We start from the raw sequence: 17,135 nt of genomic DNA on the forward strand, positions 1-17,135 counted from the left end.
AAGTCTGCAGCATGTTTCTAGCTCAGAGCACATAAAACAATCTGGTAAGGTTTTCATAAGTCACCCAATTTCAGCCAAGAGGTTGAGGTGCACTCAATGGAATGGCACTGGAAAGGGACACTGGCAGCCTGTGAGAGCTCAATATGCTTTTCTTAACTGGTACAGAAGCAGAATACCACGACAGTAAGGGCTAGATAGGCAAATGGTCTGTGCAGCAGGTAGTGCCTGCACATGTTGAGAGCACTACCCAGGTCCCTTCTTTGGTGGATCACTGAGAGGCAGAACAGACTATCTACTGATGAAACACACCAGATTTCCTATCAGTGCCATTAGCAAGGGGAGTCAATGGTTAAAACATCTTGCAACGAACAGCCAAAATCCAGATTAACAGCTGCATTCAGGAAGTCTCCAGCAGCTTTATTGGGGCAAGAGGATGGAGGAGAAGGTCTGGTATACATATGGTTCATTTTCTTCGCTATCAGTAGGTGGTGCTCTTTGTACTAACTATTGCAGGTTACTTCTGAGAAAGAGTGCTTGAATAGCCCAGGATGAAATCTGTAAGTGCTTTTTCCACATTCCCCCTTTGTCTCTTTAAATTGCCAAACCTTCTTACTTCCAGGGTGGCGGAACAATATTCGTATTATTTCTCAATGAGTTCAACCAAGAACTTTAGTTTAGTTTGTCATGATAAATAATGAAAAGGGGTCGGAAAACATGTAGGATTTCTATGCCTCTCTAGAAGGCTAATGTGATCCTTCCTTCACTAGTGCCACAGAAGAAGGCTCACTATGCTTCTGTCCACAGTTTGCTTGGCAGGAACATGCTGGGCAGCAGAATGACACCTGGTCTGACAAAGCCCAAACATATGACCTGTGGGTGCCAACCACCAGTACGGTTTGTGGTAATCATATAGCAAGTCTGACACATCGGAGACACATCAAAACCACCCCAGCCATGCCAGTAACACCACTTACTCCCATTAGGCTGCCAGAATCTCAGATAAATGCCCTGAACGGTCACATTTGGATAAAGTTTCCAAGTGAAACTTAATCATGGCAAACCCATGTGAATGAAAGTTTCCTTTCTGGTCTCCAGAACAAAACTCTGTTCAGAGGCACCCATGGCCCCGAGCTGTGATGGAAGCAGCTGTGCGTGTCTCCACAGCCGGGCACATGCGCTGATGTCCTCCTCTGGAGGAGGAGCATTTGGGCTTTTGTTCCAGTGTGTTCACTGTAACCCAGGCAGGTGATGGAAGATCACAAGCCCTATAAATAGCATCTAAGTTGTCACAAGACAGTCGCAAGTTCTGGGATAATAGGAGGAAAATAAGTCCAAATATACACACACATAAATCAAGCATGTTGGCACACTTACCTAAAAGTGATATAAATGATGCAGTACTATGCCGGGCTGTCCTTTCCTAGTTGCCCTTTAAAAGTCTACAGCTTCTACAACTAACATTCATTTTTTTATATCTCCCTATTGAATCTGGCATCAGGAGTTGCTCTGTAGTCAGTGTTGTATGAAGAGACCTGAATTTATATTTAAAAAAAGGGGGAGGGGGGGAATCCACCACAGACTGGATCCAGTCCACAACAATAACAATGAGACCCAAATGGTGGCACTGACACCACTGAGGTAGTAAATCACAGTGTTTTTTAAGGTAATCTTGCCACTAGAAAAAAAGAAAAACCTTAGTTTTACATTAACTGCCTTCTTAACTGAGTAACAAACCTGGTCAGAGTATTATTCTTCAGAGGCCCAAGAGCAAGTTTCTTCCTCTCTAGTGGTGAAGGCAGCCCACGCCTAACCACAGGGAGAGGTGAAGTAAGACCTCCTCAGCTGTGCCAGCCCACAGCTGGGGCATGTGTGCCTTCTCCAAATATGCCAGTACAGCATTCAGCAAGGAGACAACGCTGCAGTCTTCCTCTCACTATGTGACCTCTTCCTCTCACGTGGATGGTTGGCAGGTCAAACCTCACGTCAGCCAGCTAGGCGTGGGATGGGAGACCTTTCGTTAGGGAAAGCACCTTTGCTATTTGTCCTTTATCAGAATGACTTCACTTCTGCCCTGTGTCTTTTTCTCTATTCCTTACCTCTTCCTCATCTTAAAGTCTTCTTGCTTTTTCACTGTGGTGTTCCCCACTCGCCCCTTTCCAGCAAGGTCCACACTGCCGTTCAGCCTTTGATGTTGCGGGGTCATCGTTAAGCTCAAGCACCAATGACCTGAGGAATTTCCTGAGATCCAAAGAGTTCAGCTTCAAAATGCATCACTAAAAAGTATGCACAGAGACTTAGGAACTCACTGTCTCAATTTGTGCTTCCACAATTTCTTTCTCAGCTAGAACATCGCCTTGAGAGAGAACTGAATGTGGCATAAAGATGTGGCTTTGGTGCTGAGTGCACTCTACTTTTTTGTTTGTCGTTCTAAAGAAGCAACACAAAACTCAGCACTTTTCTCCAGATGGAAACCATGTTTTCAGTTAGGTGTTTAGAGTACAGAAAATGAACTTCTGGGATGTCTCAGAAATGGTGCTCTGCTATGATAAACTGGATTATGTATCTTGACCTGACTGATGTTTACTCTACATAAATATTGGTTTGTTTTCACTGCATGCTCTGCTGTCTCATGATAAGGCACCCTTTGAACAGAGATGGAAGGAGGAAATGCAGACAAAAGAGGATGAGTAAATTCCCTGGCACTGGGAAAAAGACTCCAGTTCCTGCTGACAGCACAGGGCTGGTTCTGTTTTCAAAGGCAAAAAGATGAGAACAAAACAGCATTGGCCTAAAAAGAAAGCTGCATCTGAAGAGCTCTCCAAATTAACACAGGTGTCTGCTGAAAGGATCTGAAGTTCCAGCCGCTCAGCTTATGGCCACAAGAAAGTCTTCACACTGGACAGATGGGTGCATCGGCTGTTTTAAAATCCTCTAATTAAACCATAGTTTGCTTTAAGATAGCAGAAAAGTCATTATGTTTGGCAGAAACCACAGACTTTGGAAGGAAAGTGTAACAATTATTGATCCCGCTCCATGATAACAAACATCTTCGTATCTGTGTTACAGCAAGGCAGCTGCCAATTAACTGACAGCCTCAGCGTGCTGGCGAGGGGAACGAGGGATATGGCTAGTCTGAACACAATAACCCTGCAGTATGGTGTTAAAGGATCACAGGACCTCTCGGGCCACTGACAAAATCAGTCTGCTGTAAGAAGTTGTAATTGAGTAGGTGGCACCTCAGTTTTTGGTCAGCATTTCCTAAGTTTTAGAGGTTTGCATGTCCTCCCCTCCAGCTCCTAATAAGACGCATTACTAGAGGCTCATGCATTCAGACACGCTTCTGCTCTTTCTCCTGGTGCTGCTGTCAAGTCTCTCAAAGAGAGACTGGACTTCACTACAATTCACTATCATTACGGCTATACCTTGGGAATCAGTACGGGGGAGAAGCTAGCGAGGCAGGACATTTTGGGGAAGCCTATGAGGTGTGGACTAGAACACTCCTCTCTCTCCTCACCCTCCTTTCCCCCAGATTTTCAAAATACTGGGATAATGCCCCTTCCTGAAAACCTGGGTGCAATTAGCTTTAAATTTAGCACAGATCTCTCCTGCACTTAAATTGGGCATGTGAGTTAGCACTTTCAGCAAGTCACCTGAGCTCTGAACTTGCAAATATGGTGTTGCTTAGAGGAAATGCAAAGCCAAGATTCTGAATATATACAGATTTTTTAAAATACCATGGTACTATTTGCAAAAACAGAGGAAAATGCCAGTGTATGGAGGAAATTGTGTGTTATTACAATCTACTCAGTACAAGTCAACCTACATTCCTCACTTAGCAGCATCCTTCCATCAGGACCTTAAACAATCTCACAGAGTTGCTGCTGAATAGGAGGTATGTTCTGTATCACAATGGACTCTAATTCAATATTGAGTATATGACCATGTTGCATGTGATGCTCTGTGTTTATTGATTTCGGTTTATAAAGTGCTTTGATATGCTTCAAGGATACACGCAACAGTCCTGTAAGAAGTCTTTTGTATCAAGCCTTAAAAAGCACTTCAGTACAGATTCATTTCAGCATAGCTTCCCTCTCTGCATTTCAGCAGAGAGAAGCTGAAAGGATGAGGACATTAAAATACTGAATTCTATTACATGATAGCAGGGAAAAGAAGTTAGCATCGACTCACAGCATTAGCATATGAATCATGCATCCAATTATACATGCTTAACCAGTGAAATAGGAACCTTCTGTGAGCTACAAATGGCCTCAGTCAGAATTTTCTCACAGTTAAAAAAAAAAAAAAAAAAAAAGAAGCTATCAAGAGCTTCTTTAAAGGAGCTTCCTTAGCTTTAGCTATGGAGAAAGAATTCTGGTGTTCAGATGTCAACCAAATGCTGCATGTGCTTGCACAGAAGTATCAGTGCAAATATTTAATGTACCCTGAATGTTAATAATATTTAAAAGAAAAGCAATCTTCCAAATATATGGAGAAAATTCCAGCTTTTCTTTATGCTCTGTAGTTTTAATACTGCTAATGAGTTGTACCACAGCTCCAGGAAAACTGCTGCTATGGAAGGCAAAACCTTTAATCTAGGTGTTACAAAATGACCCACCCTGGACTGCCCCAGGATGTAAAGTCTGGACATATGTTTCAAACACAGAATAAAAGTATTCAGGATGAGAAAGCCACGAACTAAAATGGTCAACTCTTACCACATTCTGTTTCCCCCAAGTAGCTACAATACACAAGTTGTGATTGTTTGGCTAAAATGGAGAAATATCCTCCGAGTATTATAAAAAATATTTTAAACTCTCCACTTGAGCCTGTTGCCATACTCCTAGAATAACGTTTCACTTCAATTAAAGGGTGGAGTGAAACATAAAATCAATACTTTTTCCAGGCTGTTATGTCTCAGAGCAAAGATGAACAGTTTTAAGCCCAAGCTTAGTCAGACACTGAGAAAAAAAATTAAGCTCATTGCACAAAGATCAAATATTAACACAACACCATTGCCTTGCTTGCCTCACTTTATTTTTAAGCTTCCTGCAGAGGTGCTGGGACTTTTTTTTACATTGAAGTTACAGTATAGCATATCATCCTCTGTTCTCTCCACTGTATTAATTCTCTCCACAGTATTAATACCATACAGTTACTGCTTAACTGCTTAATAACATGCAAGCTCTCCATTGGGTGGGTTCAGGTACTGGTTGTAGGTGGAAATGGCTTGCGGCACCCACCTCCTCTGCTTGGAGGCAACGATGTCAAGCCTCTGGACTCTATTTAGCATGTTTCGCTCCCATCCCAGTCACAGTGTCTTTGCTCCACCTGGTCATATCTGACACAGAGAGCTGAACCTGAACATGTACATCAATGGTGACATAGAAGGATGTGTGCTCTTCATCCGTCAGTTAAATCAGCCTCTGAACAGAAGTTTCTAAATAGTAATCAAAACATACTTGCCTGTCGCCTTTAAAGAGTGCTATGTAATTTTGTTCTTTAGATTACAAAAGTAGAGTCACTCCTGTAAATATTTTCTGTATCCCTGAGCAATATTACAAATAAGGTACTGACTAAGCAAAACGGTAAGAATTTATTGGCATCAATAGTAGCAGGGAGGGTAACTCGTAACTCTTTGCTTTCTGAGCATCAACTATAGAAACGGGAGCCACACACTTACAAAAAAAAAAAAAAAAAAAAAAGGCAAAATGCACTCCTAACAAGCACTTTTTCAAAAAAGAGAAAAGTAGGCTTGTAAGTAAGTTGTTGAACAGACCTTGAAATAAGAATTCTGAAGTACAAAACCCAAATAGAAAGACTGTAGTACGTTAGATTAGAAACAAAGCAAAAAGAGAAATCATAGGTTTAGTCTGCTAGTTTGTAAATCTGAACTGGCAGCAACACACATTGCCTATTGCTGATGAGTTCCTCAGCAATGGTCATAGCTCCTAGGGAACGCGTGTCTGTCAGGCAGGAAGGTTAGTGGAACATGTCATGGCACTTTTGTTGGGAAAACTTGCTCCCAGTAAGGATGCAGGATTTGGTCATTGCAGGACAAGGTACCCACAACACCTAACAGGACCCTGACTATCACATGGAGACACAAGAAGTGCAGTCCCTGTCCTGCCCAGTTCACAAAGACTCTCATGTCCCAAGATAACATCTTAAACATATGTAACACTTTCTTTGGCCTCTGAGAAATATCAAAATGTTTATGTCAATGGAGAACAATCACTTCCAGCCTTATAGCACTTTGTGGGACAGGAAAGCTATTCGCTACACACCTGTGCTTGCTCTTTCTGCAAGTGCTAACAAGTTGCTGACAGTTTGACTACAAGGAAATTAGCACACACTTTGCTGTACCCAAATCCACTGTTGAACAGGAAACAGTAAGAAAACAGTCTTTCAACAGCACTGAATGTGGTGAGACAACTATTTGTATCTACTTAGCAGGTATTTCTTTAAATAGAGAGATGCAACCACAACATAGTTAAGTTGAAAGGTTTAGTAGTTGAATGATTCAGATCAAATTCACTACTTCAGTGCATCACTGACCACTTTTCAAAGGTTGGCTTCACTGTGATTACTTTAGGTCTTCATCTTACCCTATGTGTACGCTAGTTAGATCTAAGAGGTCTCACTACTATACTGCTGCACTGCAGAGATACCTCGGCTGGCTGGTACATGCCTGCAACCACAGAGATTAGGCTGAAGCAGGCTTGTGCATTTTCTGTTTCCTCTTCACTGTCTCTGACTTTGGAGACTTGTATCCATAAACGCTCCTAGTGCAATGATTCCCCTGCTGCCACTCAGCAACTGTGTCATGTTGGGGGAACACTGTCCTTCAGGGATAAAATTTAGGAAAGATGTTAGAGGAGAAAACAAGCGAGTCCAGTGATAGTACCCGCATAGTCATGGCAAAGGGAGCTGGGAGCAGCCCCATACAGAGCTGACCCTGACTTCCAACAAAAAAACACAACTGGACAATTTAGTCTAGGTTTGCAACAACTTTTAAAGAGGGATTAGGCCAAAGTCCAGTTAAAAGCCACCATGAAGCACACTGTGATAACACAGGCTTGGGGAAGCGGTGGGAGAGGCTCAGAGTTCAAATGCAGAGGCAGCAGCCTGAGTTAGGACAACTCATCAGCTGCAACACCAGTCACTCAATGTAATGCAAGTGGCATTTTGCTCAAAGCAGGGAATATTTCCATTCAAAATTGTGCTTAGAATTGCTTCACTCAAAGCAGAGTAAGTTTAACTTGTTGCAACAGAGGACAACAAGCTTCTGGCATTCTGCTAGCCAGATGCATAAGCATGCGGCGAAGGGTCAGAAAGCTAAGCAGGGTGAAGAGCACATTGCAGAGCTGGAGGAGGTTTAATCACTCCAGTGAATGAGCCTGGTTTATTAGCTCAGCTTTGTCATTGTAGGAAGAGATTTGCACTGTTTGGAGAGGTTCCCCCAGGACTTTGGGCAACACTCACACTCCTTGGGCTCTTCTACACTGTGTTCCACAGAGCCACACAGACCTACTTGTGGTATTCTCAAGCAACTTTTAAAAGCACAGGTTTAGTGTCTTAGGGACATTATCCTGCTAGTAAATTCTTCACGCACTTTGGTCAAACAAAATTGACAGAGTTGCAAGCTTGCTTCCGAGCACAGAGTGGGGCCTGATGACTTCACTAGGAAGACTCGTGTAAAGAATAGTTACAGGATCAGGTCTTGAGCTGCCCAGGGGGAAACAGTGCACACATTCTTTGCACAAGTGTGTCAAAGAAGAATTACAAAAATACCCAAACCAGCAAGTGGATTATTGCAAACCTTAACAGGAAATTCATTATTCTTGTGGCTATTGAAAGAAACGCTGCTGGAGATGTCTCTCAGAATGCAGTTGCTCTCTGAACACAAAATAAAATACAGTCAATGGAAGACCACACTTGACTTCAACAGGTTTTAGGTGAAGTGACATTTGTTCTATTTGCTCTTTGCTAGTCACGCAGAGACTCTGCTCAGCTATCTTACATCACTCAACATAAAAAAATCCACCCAAAGCTGCACAAGTGTGAAGTTTTAGCTTTCAGTGGAAATTTTGACAGTGCAGAATTACTAAGATAAGTAGTTTTCTCTCGCTACCTCTGCTCATAGTCCTTGATAATAAGGTTTTGTAGCGTTGGGAAGAAAAAACTGTGGTTTCCCCACAGGAAGCCCATGATATAACCCCTGCTTGTAATAGCAGCCATAATTTCAGGAGCAGTTAATGAGATAGCATTGTGCTTAACAGTGGTTTAAGATAAAATAGTGAAATTCAGGACATTATCTACAATGCAGAAATGAGCCTGATTAGGTTATTAATCCTATCATGCAGTACAAAATTAGCTGAGCTCAAAAGAGCTCTACAGGATTTGAGGCTGGTTTGAAAGGCCTCACACTCCCCTGGCAGCGATTTTACACCAGCCCTTCTTCAGCAGCATTATTGTTCATTTACGCTTACCACACAAGTAGCACCAGGTCTGCACCTGCAATCTAAGTGCAGAGTCACGTGCTTAGATTCAAAGCACAATTCTACTTCTCAGATATATTCATGCGATTAGAATCAGAGCAGACTCCACTTCAGCAGAGCCATGCACAAGCTCCCCTCCAAGCATTTCTGCTACAGCTACTTTCCCCAGCAATTCAGAGAAGATTCAAGATGAAAAATATATTCACGCTTTAATCAAAAAAAGTCATTTGCACCTTACAGAAATACCTATACTTTTCAGGACTATAACCAGTGTCTCCTGTTCTTTGTGTGGGGGTTTCCACTATACCGTTTAGCATCCGAAATGACATCTTTTTAAAAGCAAGACTAATTTGAGTAGTGGTAGAGAAAGTAGGTATTTGAGAGAAGTCTGATTTCATTGTCAACTGTGCAGTTTATTTCACCTTTGGTAGGTTAGAGAAAAACATGCATTCGGCAGTCTTAGAAAAATAGAGCTTGCTGGCAACAGGCATATGTTGCAAAAAATGGACTAAACTAAATGAATCCAGGAGTAAATAAGAGACATGATTTTATCAAATGTAACATATTTGAATCGTGTGCCAATTACCTGTTAAATTTGTGCTTTCTCCACTACACTTAAAAAACACAATATTCAGTTTTAAGAACTTTTTTCTAAGAAACAGCTAAGGCAGTTCCCAGAAATCTCCTTTTAGTGTCATAGTGAAAACTTTCTGCTTTAAAGAGGAAAAAGGATTCAAGAAGGCTCTTTGATCTCTTGGGGTGGAAGAGAGGAGAAATTCAATCTCTGAAATGGCTTCCAGTTTGATAAGGCTGAAACCTTGTTTCCCAGTCATGCACAGCAGATTCCAGAAGCTTGGTCGAGACTGCTGGGAATTGCTAAGGATGCTTTGTCAGAAGCTTTGTAGGAGGCTTGTTACCATTTGAGCAACTACAGGGGGAAAAAAAGAAAAATCCATCCTGCAAGGCTCATTTAAAATCATAAAAGTCCTTTAAATTCTAGTAATGGTCTTGATGATCTGGAAACTTGCTGACCTCCACTGTTTGGGTCTCAGCAATGTTTTAATCTTTCTTTGGTCAGCTACTGCCTCAGCTCCATGTTCTGTGGTAACTTCCTTGGCATAGCCAGCTGCCACATCACAGAAAGGGGCTGTAGATATTTACCATGTTTGGTTACTACCATATCTCTCCTTCCAAAAAATGAGTGTAGACCTTCCAATTCCACATACACCACAGATGCATACAAACTTAAGGATCTTCATGGTAGTTGTGAGTTACCAGTTATGAGTACTTAACGCAAGCACAGCCAAGATTTCTAATTATCCTAATCTGTAGATAGTACCAGGTATTTTGAAGATAAAAAAGATTAAGCATTCATAATATACTTCCCCCCCCCCCGACTATTATCAAGCTTAAAAGACTGAGCTAAGAGCTAAGCCCAAAGAAAGAAATCCAAGATCCATCCTCTTTTTTCCAGGCTGCCCAAAAGAGCATAACAAGCTCACATCCAATCTTATATTAGACTTGGCTTCTGCAGTCAGTCAAAACTGATAGTGTACAAAAAAGACTTGTTTCTAGAGAGCAGATTTATTAACACATTACCAGGACTATAAACCCAGAAATCCTCTGCTGCGTTCTCAGTGTTCACTTGTCCATTATGCTCCTAATTATTTCCAAAGGATTTTATTCCCTGTAAGCTTCCTGTTAAGGCAGAAAAACATTTTCTTCTGAATCCTCTGCAGATCTAAGATTTACTGCTCATACTCTCAGCGCTGAAACCAAGCAACTGTCTCCATCACTACAATACTCACCTCCCACTATCTCCAGCATGTCTCCAAATTCAGGGTCTCTTTTATCCTTTTCAAAAGGCCTCATTTTGAGTTCCATACATTCATCAGATGGCCTTAAGACTCTTTTGTGTACTGGAGCCTACAACATGAAAGTGCTAAATCCGATCCCTTTAACTGGTTGAGTCCTCCTCCTTCCCTAAGCTGGTAACAAATCCTGTACTTTTAAATATAATAGCACTCTCCCTTTCACAGCACTGGACCTCTTCTCTACCTAAAGCCACAGTTTGACGACAGACCATGGATTGTATCGCTTAATGAGCTATGGTTCTTTTTCCTGGTTTTCACCAAACTCTAATGTATTGATGCTTTTTGGTTAAACAGTGTGAAAATATCTATGTTAAATTTCAGTTCTAACCATATTGATGAGGAGGTTGTCTAATTTCAGTTGCTGACAAATGCCAAAGCTATTTACACTCTAAAATCTGTCCTTTCTCATGTAATTTATCAAGATAATCACAACGTCAAAATAGAATAAAGTGCAAGAACATCCACTTCTTTCAGTGTTTTGACATTAATTGCTCCTTATCATTTTGCCTTGTTCTGGTAAAGCTCTAGGAAGTCAGTCTGTTTAACCTTTGGACAAAAATGGAAGAGTATATCACAAATAACTTTCTCCTACATGACCAAATCGGGTGCTGATCCAGTAACTTACTTTCTAAATATTGATCTGAAGCAGTTAATATATAACTAATATTCTGAAGTAATAACATCACAACTAAACGTATAATGTAAAGGATATTTTCTCCCTTAAGAGCCTTTCCCAAAGAGCAGCATTTTACACACTGCACAGAAGACTATTCAATGTACTTATTCCAAAAAGATAAACGTAGTCATGTGTTTCACTTTTCCTCTTAAGCAACTCTTCCCGCTTGTACTATATGCGTAATCGAAAATAAGGCCATTTGCTCTACAAAAAACCCCCCAAAGTTAAAGGAGAGCTTCTGACGGCTCTTAGAGTTCAAGCTTCCTCTTGGAGAAGCCACTGCAATTGTGGAAATAAAACAGTTTCTTTACTCAAATACAAGCAATTGCCATTAAATTTTGAAGATAAATACACAGTAAACCACATACTGACTTCAGCTCTCTTCTCCCAAGTATTTTGGATAGAGTTATAGGCTTTAAAGAACGGAGGAAGCAGATTATGATATCTTAGATAGAGCTTCCACAGGTAGCAACTGTGTAATTTCTGCATGCCTCAGAATCCTAATTTAGCTAAACTGTGGGCTCTCTCAGCGGTGGATGTTCAGACTTGATTTAGAAACTTCAAGAGAAAGAATCAAATAGCACTCTTGAGGTAAAATATTTCTGCAGTTTAGTTCAATAGGCGTCCAGATAATTTAGCTGAATTCAAGAGCAGACCACACAGAAGAAGCTTTAGAGTATGAGTCACATCCAAATGTTCCAAAAGTAAGTTTGTATCATGCAAAATAGATGAGATGAGCAAAAAAGAGCTAATCATCCTGTTGTGTGGCAAGACAGGTAAGTAACAAATGGAAGTGCACTCGTATTTTCTTCCTCTCTCAGAGGCAAACAATAAAGGAGACTGCCAGCTTGATGGTGAGACTGTAAAAGCCTCCACTACATTTCCTGTTTGTAAGAAAGCAGGCAAAAGAAAAAACCTCAGAAAGTCTAGAGATCTTTAAGATTGACGGCAACTGTAGAGACAGATTCATGCTGAAAGGTCCAAAACAAAGAGCATCCAAGGTGAGCCAATGTAACACAACTTAGTTTCCTGTTGGATAAAGGGGCGGGGAGTATTCCAAAAAGCAATAAGAAGAAAATAGGTAAGTCTTGTTTTTCAGTATTATGGATATGCATAAAAGGGAATAGTAAAAAATGTGCTCTGATAGATTAGCCATTCCCCAAGAAGGTTGCTCAGTTTCCTAAAGTCAAACTATTAATAATAATCACAATTACAGTCATCATCAATGGCTAAACCTTCATTAATCTTCAGCTAAGTCGGCAAACGCATTAAGATTTATTAATGAAGAATAAGCATTGGCACCAGCCTGTGCTTAAAATATCTACTGTTTGGAGGCTTCTTATTCTACTCTGTGCTTTTTCTCTTCTGAACTATGAAGTTTGTATCTGATTACAATGTAATCAGTTGTGCACTAATTAATTGCAGTTTGAGGAGTCCTTTCCAGAGAATCAATACTGCCTTAAAGTTCACACAGGTGGAAGTTTTATTAATGTTAATTTAACATTTCAGTCTTAAGTCTCTTAATGGGTTTATTTTTGCTAAGGGTCATTGATACAAAATATTTCTTTGACTATTTCATTGAAGAGGAAAAAATAGTTTCGTCCTATCTTTGACAAATTTGCAGACAGTCAGAAAGTATAGGAAACAATATGTTTTTGTGCTCCAGACCGTCTTCTCAAATCTGATAGAGACCGAAGTAATTAATACACTTCCATGACTGACGAACTGATATCGGAGATGGCACGTCCAATTCTTGCTGGACGAGTATCTGTATATTCCCTTCCTCTTGACCCTTCTCAGTAGGAAAGACTAAAGGAGGAATGACATGGTTCTGTTTTACCCTTTATGATAGAGTCTCTAAGCAAAATACCTTAAGAATGAGAAGGGAAAGAGCTTAGTACTTCTACTACGCACTTTTTTTTCTCTCTCTCTTAGGAGGATAAAACACCCATCTTTGGCCACAAATCGTTAAAACTGCCCCTTTCCCCTAAAGTAGGTACTTTTTATGAAAGGATCATTATCTCCGCTCCTTTGAGTTACAGTAATACCGAATAGCAAATATTAATCCAGGAGAGTTTATTTGGGTTTTTGTTTGTCTGTTTTCAAACTACAGTCGAATGGACCCTGCAAACAAAAAACAATTGTAGTGAGCCAAACCAAAAGTCTATTTATTCTGTATCTTGCTTCCCTTGGTGGAGAAGGCTGTCAGAAGAGATTTAAAAAGAAGAAAAAGCACACCTAACTGCATCTTTAGCAAGCCTTTCATTTGTTTTTAATGCCTTAGATTGTATTATGTGAATAATACTATTAGTTTAGAGCAGTGTAAAATATACTAAAGGGAGATGAATAACCCATCCTTGAAGTCAGAAATGAAAAATTATCATCACATGGAGTAAGTTACCTTAGATAGAGATAACACTTAGATGTACCTCCAAGTCTGATGCTATTTCCAAACTAGAAATGAAAAAAAAAGAAAAAGAAACAGCACAATAGGAATGTACCATTAATTTTAAAGAAATGCTGTATTAGGCATTCAAAAACCTGGCATCTTTGCAATGAGTACTTGCTCCTCCTCCCCGCTGTTCATAAATGAAAACCAGAATTCTTGTCCTACTCATGCAAACCTTCGTATGATGAACTCTTTTCCTTCACAGGTCAGTATTGTTTGTCATGAACAAATGACTATTACTCCCAGGTTTTTCTGTCACAACTAGACTATTGCAGAAAACCCTTATAGAATTTGGGCTTATTGTATTAAAATCATAGTCTGTTATTCTCACGGGTCTAATTTTTCCTTAGGATTTTTCTTTAAAAAAAGCTAAATTGACTTTTTTTTAAAGAAAAAAAAATCAATTTAATGGCTTTTATTTGCACAGAGAGTGAGAATGCCTTTGAACACTGCGCCAAGGATCTTTAGAATAAACAATCTATAAAAAAAAATAATTTTGCCACATTTGACAGTAGACGATTGGCTGAGAATTAAAATTAGAGAATAGAGAATAAAAGATACTATTTCAGACCAGGCTAAACTAACAATTAGCCTAATAATCAGGCTTCTCTTTCGGTTTGTTTTTTGCTCTCCATTCACCCGTGCCTCGTTCTTTCTCGTCTCTAGCACAGCCAGTTAGCTGTCATGATTTGCTGCTGTGCGTATAGAGATGCCGCTGTAGTTATCTGTGGAGACAAATTGTTCTTCACAGAAGCGTTCAGGTTTCCCTCTGCTGTTGCTGTTGTCAACATGGTAAATATTTAAATAATTTAGTTATAACTGTAAATTAGCTAGCAGACTGGCAACAGCTCTAAGAGCAGTAAAAGAACAGTTGGGAGCTGGGAAAGAGCAGGGAGCCGTATATCTAACGCTAACCTATAAAGAAATGTCTCATACTTTGTGCTTGGAAAAGAAGAGTAAATTAAAACTGACATTAGAAAAGCACAGGGCACACGGCGAGGCACTTGTGTGCCTGATCAAAGCTTTTGCTGTGACTTTATGGGGGATTTGAAAATTGTTTTTATTTCTAAAACCTAAGCAGTATTGGCTGACAAGTAGATAGTGCGTGTTGCAAAGGCAAGACAGAGTTAGATTTGAAAAGAAGATGTGGCACATATGTTTGTATACATTCTGCTGAAATACAAACAGATGTTTAAATCAGAGTTTTGGGAAATAAATTTTAAGATTAAGAATCTAAGCTGTGTTTAACTAGGAGTAAATTAAACTCCTGTCTCCTTCCACTCTCCACACTCATGCAGTTTTTTTAAACTGTATTTAAGACAGAGCTATAGACTGTGAGGTTTATAACATTGGTGCATTTTATTAGAAATTCAAATTTCAGGCTTTCTTTTTTACTAGAATATTTTTAAAGGCCTAGAGAATTAGAATTACTTAAATACCACAGAAGTTAAATTTGAAACTGAAAAGAGAAACATCTGTTTCCAGCCTTTACTATTACTAATAATTCCAATTAAAATAAGAAGCTGAAACACTTCAGAAAAAAAAAATATTTGTCCTCAAAAATTTGGTTACCTCCTCCACTTCAGTTTGGGCTGAAAATACTCAATCTGCGACTGAAAGTTCTTCTCCTACTCTGGGAACATAAAGAAAAAACAGAATTTCTGAAACAGAAAGATAAATGGTAACATTCAGTACCAAGAAAAAAGTACAAACTTGGGTCTGAGTTGCGCATTAGGTGCAACACTTTTTATTCTAATCAACCTACAACTACTTGGGCTTCCCAGCCCTCACGCCACGGTACTGCTTTTGCTCCATAAACAAAATAAATTTATAGGAAAACCAGTGAGAAATGAACATATGAAAAATGGAAAACAATCACTTCAGGCGAGATAAAATGCCAGGAGAAGGAAAAAGGATGATCTTGCGATATAGGCAGGAGATTGAAAGGTCCTGACTTTGGTAGAGCCTTGCTGTGGTTCTGGACGATTTGCGCAGGCTGCAAGTTTCAGCGTGCAACTCGCTCATCCCCCCAGGGCTCCAGACACAGGCGGTTCCTGATGCGGCCTGATACCACCTCCTTACGGCAAGGTGGCCCTTTCTTTCAATTCCTCCTCTGAAAAAAGATGAAGTAATATCTATTAGCTGCTTCACAGATGATTTCTCTGCTGTCCTGAATGACTGTATCATATTGCAAAAAAGCGCCTGTCAACATGAAAAATGTCGTTACAGTGATGGAGAACCCCAAAATGCCTTTGGGAGAACTAGAGCGGGAAAGAAACAGGACTGGAAATTGGATGTTTCATTTAAAAGGAACAAGAAACGGAGGGAGCATGGTTGGAAGGATGGAAGGACCATGTGCAAAAACAGTCACAAGCCTGTCAATGTTACAGGCTATGTGCTGTCTGTCTTTCTTTTTTTCTTTTCTTTCTTCTTCTTTTTTCCTTTTTTTTTTTTTTTTTTTTTAAAGATCACTTTGATCAGGAGGGAAATCTGCACCATAGAAGCAGAATTCATGTTTTTTTCACTACCAAGGATTATCTTACGTTGTTCCTTCATCACAAAAGACATCCGTGGCTGGAATAAAACACAACTAAAGGAGCCTTTGCAACACCAGCATCATTAGGAAACAAAACTCAAGTACCACAACCAGAACAGGCAGTTCCTAAGGTGGGCTGGAGCCAGGGAGTCAAGGAACAACACTCTTGTCTTCTCAGCAGGAGAAAACACATCTGCCCCCGCTTGCAACATGAGAATGTATTTTCTCGTTCTCTTTGACCTCAGGTTTCCATTAAGAAATGGACAGAACGCCAAAGCCCCGGAAGAATCCAGCTGCGTGGAAACCAAATAAGAGGAACATTACAGGCCAGCTCAGATCTCGCCCTGACAGTATCATCCAGCCTCTCCCCTTTACTTCTTTGCTCCAGCTAGACCTTTCAGGGCAGTATTAGTGGAGTTCATTAGGTTTTTGGACCAGACTCTATTTCAAACACTCTAGGTCAAGGAGAATATGAATTACACCTCTGGGGAAAGGCAAAATCTAGCTTTCATGCTCCACCCGTATTTGGCTCAGCATTTCCTCTGTTAAGGAAGGATTTCCCAGGTCCTTTGCAGCTACCTTGGTCATCTTGGCCATCAAACTGTCACAAGCAGCCTGTTGTCTTTAGCAAGGTTTGTGGTGGAAAACCAGCACGAGCTAGACTAATTGAAGGGTTAATTAAATGACAAAATGCATTTGTTGTGGGGAGGGGCCTTCCTGTGTTTCTAACAGAGCTTCAAGGAGAGGCAGGTTTAGTGCAAAGGGAGGCTTAGCGCAACTACGTTTACTTACTCTGCCCCAAGTGGTACTTTGGGAGCTGCTGAGGTCTAGCTCTGCAGCCAGTCTGGGAGTTCACTGGTTCCCAGCTACTGCTCTTCTTTTGACTGTAAATGTGAAATTCTTCATTCTGTAAATGTTTTTAATAAGAGATGCAAGAAAACACACACAACCAACGTTTGAAATTTGTGGCAAAAAGAGTTAAAATCTTACCACCTTTGTTATTATTCAGATAAATTTCCAGCAACATAAATTGTTTTGTCTGAAGAGAGGTCATCTTCAGAACTGATTCAAAAAACTTCATGATTCAGACAAGAAGTTATTG

The sequence above is a fragment of the Rhea pennata genome, chromosome 1 (assembly GCF_028389875.1).
Source record: "Rhea pennata isolate bPtePen1 chromosome 1, bPtePen1.pri, whole genome shotgun sequence".
NCBI classification, from domain to species: domain Eukaryota; kingdom Metazoa; phylum Chordata; class Aves; order Rheiformes; family Rheidae; genus Rhea; species Rhea pennata.